The sequence below is a fragment of the Chrysochloris asiatica genome, unplaced genomic scaffold (genome assembly GCF_000296735.1).
Source record: "Chrysochloris asiatica unplaced genomic scaffold, ChrAsi1.0 scaffold00062, whole genome shotgun sequence".
NCBI lineage: Eukaryota > Metazoa > Chordata > Mammalia > Afrosoricida > Chrysochloridae > Chrysochloris > Chrysochloris asiatica.
This window is the reverse complement of record NW_006408580.1, coordinates 4198771-4202100: the sequence shown is the minus strand read 5'-3', so window position 1 is coordinate 4202100 and position 3330 is coordinate 4198771. Positions and strand designations below refer to the sequence as shown.

The 3330-nt window shown below is 42.4% G+C and overlaps 1 pseudogene; it reads right to left on the bottom strand.

Moving 5' to 3' along the window:
* Window positions 1–2169: 2169 nt before the first annotated feature.
* On the bottom strand, window positions 2170–3054 carry LOC102836711 (annotated as a pseudogene).
* Between the last annotated feature and the right edge of the window lie 276 nt (window positions 3055–3330).

The following is a 3330-nucleotide window of genomic DNA, read 5'->3' as shown; positions in this document are numbered from 1 at the left end:
GAAACACATATACCATTCATAGTTGCTGTTTGTGCACCTGTGTTTACAGTGGGTTTGACTGGTGTTGGTAGCTGTCTGCTGTTGATCAGAAGGTATGGGAGCTGATATTAACTCTTGCCCAGTGGATGGAACTTCAGAAGGTATGGTTGTGGTTGGGCTGTATGGTCACAGTTGCTCTCTCCTGTCTGATGAAAAGAAAACTCCATTTGCCCCCCTCCCCCCACACAAGAAAACAAAACAGAATAAACAAACAAGGAACCAACAATGAAAAGAGAAAATAATATAAAGAATGAATACATAAAAACAGGCAGCAACCAGAAAAAAAAATAATATAATAATTATAAAGACAAAAGAGGGCATGCAAATGGAGCTAAAAAGAGAAAAATAAGAGAGGAAATTATAAAAAGAAATTTAAAAAATGCTTAAGAATAAATAAGAGAGAAAAGAGGGGCAGGAAAATGGAATTATAGAAGAGAAAAATAAGAGAAGAAATTTTTAAAACAGAAAAACCAGGGAGAGGAAAGATGAAAAGAGAGAGTAGTAAAAAAAAAAAAAAAAAATCAAAAGGGAGAAAAAAGAAGAGGGGAAATGAGAAACAGAAGTAAAAAAACAAAAGCATAGAAAGGATAAAATTTTAGGGGCTGGAAAGAGAAGAAGGAGGAGAAAGAATAAACAAACAAAAACAATGAAAGAGCAAAAGGCAAAAACCACCCCAACCCCCCAAACCAAACCAAGACAAAACAGTGCAGCTGTTGAACCCAGAGAAGTGAAAACTCAGGCTCCTGCAAGCCAAGGAGCTTACAAAGTGGGTGTGGGAGGGATGTGACAACATCGTTCCTGGCCTTAGATGGAGTTCCTATTGACCTCGGTGTGTTTTTTATGTTCAGGGCACTCAATCCGGAAGTAGTTCATGGAGGCTTTTGATGGAGCAGTGTCTGTTATGACCACAGGGCAGCAGGGGACAGGTAATGTTGGTTTAGTGGCTCTTCGGATTCTGTAGGTCTAGAACCGATCCCACCTGAATTCAAGCACCAAAGCAGCACACCAAAACAACACAGCTGGCCCCCACCTTACACTGGTATGGTTCCCAACTGCATGGTTCAGAACTCCTGGAAAGCAGGCTCTGCACTAGAGGTAAAATGAGCGTGGGAGCTAGAAACACTTCTGGTCACCAAGAAAGCGTGAGGAAAAAGAAGGAATTGCACATTTTCCGTCACCTGTGTAAATCTGCTCTGCCAGGCCTCTTTCTGTTGCCAAAGCTGCTCACAAGATGGACGCACTGTGTCTGGCCTGTCATTCACGAGTCAATCTCCCTCTCTTACTTTCCCTGCTCAGCTTCTCCTCCCAGCAAACACTCAATCCACTTGTCTAACCTTTCCTTGGAAGTTCAGGATTCCAGAATTTTCATTGTGTCTGTGTAATTTAGTCTTTCAGGTCTTTGTTGTAGAGGGTCTGTGTAGTGTCTACCTAGTCCACCATGTTTCCTAAAGTTTCAAGCACAAATTTTTAATTAAAAATAAAAACTTAGCATTGAGTCCAATAACAATACCATTGCTATTGCGTTTCATTGCCATCAGTCACAGCTGCCTTTGGACTATCAGACACATTGGATAGCTTAGTCTACGAGAATAATTGGGAGGCTTCTTTGGTGCTTCAATTATCTATGAGATGGGCCTTTGAAGATAAGTCCATCACTTCCATTCCTGTTGCTCTTGATGGTGAACTCTGACCCAGATTTAGTTGCTGGGGTCTTCCCCAGGAGAAATGGCCTTTTCTTGTACACAGACTTGCACAAGAACATTTATACCAACTTGATTCATAATAGCTCCATACTGTTAACAACTCCAATGTCCCTCAATGGATTACTAGTTAAATAAAATGTCATATGACCGAATTTTACTCAATAACAAAAAGGAACAAACTACAGATACAAAACAGCATACTGAGTGAAGGATGTCAGGCCCAAGAGTACATATCGTGCCATTCCATTTTATGTGCAGATCATGAACAACAAAAACTAATCTCTAGGAAGAGACTCCAGAATTATGATTACCCTTGTTGCAGGTGGAATGAGGTGCAATAATGATTGGGATGTTGCCCAAAGGACCTTTTTTTTTTTTTTTTTTTAATTTATCAATTATTTAATGAGGTTCTTTCTTTGTAAGAAATCTAGAATACTAATTTGTGAGGATAAATTCCATTTGTGAGAGCAAACACAGCACACAGGTAACCTTGGAGCTGGGGAATGGCTTTGATTTTTGGCATAATTTGTGAGTCCACAGCTTTCTGATCCACTTTGCGCTGCTCTGTAACCTCGTATTTTTCTTTCTCAGTGTCGAAGATCTCGGCTTCTTGGTGCCGGGGCTTCCGCAGCTTCTTCTTCTTGAAGTAAGCATCCGTGAATTGTTTGGGGATCTTCACACCACTGATATCAATTTTGGTGGAGGTAGCAATGACAAATTTCTGGTGTGTTCTACGCAGAGGAACTTGATTGAGGGACAGAGGTCCAGTCACAAGGAGCAAACCACTGGCCAGCTGCTTCAGGAAAACCACTCTCTTGCCTCAATGGAGCCCAGTGAGGATGATCAGAATGGTCCCAGGAGTGATGCTGGACCGCAGTCTTCTGACATGCTGACTGAAGGATTTTTTGCCGTGGCTCAACAGTTTCCTAGGCACATCTTCAGTTGGGTAATAACTAGGCATTTTGTGCAGTTTAACCACTCGGGTACCACCATTCTTGTCACCACCAACTGGCTTTGTGACAGTAGCAAGAACCTTCTTCTTCTTCTTTTCAACCCTGGATTTAGCAGCTGAATACTTCCTCTTGTACATGGCCTTTCTAGAATACATGGCCGATCGGGAATACCTGCCAATTCCTCGGACTAAGACAGGATTTCGGCTGCAGTGCGGCTTCCCCTGCTTGGGTTTTTTGCTCTTGAGATTAGTCTTCTTAGCTTTGCCACTGGCATTTGCTTTTTTGACTATAGGCTTCTTCACCTTGGTAGGCGGCTTCTCCACCTTGGTAGGAGGCTTCTCAGCCTTTTCACCCGCCATCCGCTTCGTGCCCCGCCGCAAACCCAAGCGAAAGAAATGAAACGTCTGGGAGGCCTTTTAGTTGGCCACGAGCATGACTGATACTTCTAGCTGTCAACTTGATGCCCTCCTGGTTCGGATGGCGAAGGATTGAGGTCCTGAAAACATGTCTTGCAGAAAAACGCCGCCATCCCAAAGGACCTTTCTTGAGGAATGGAAATGCTCTTTATCTTGATCATATGCACATGGTTGTCCATAAAAAATCATCTAGCCTTAATACTTAAGATGTGTGCCTTT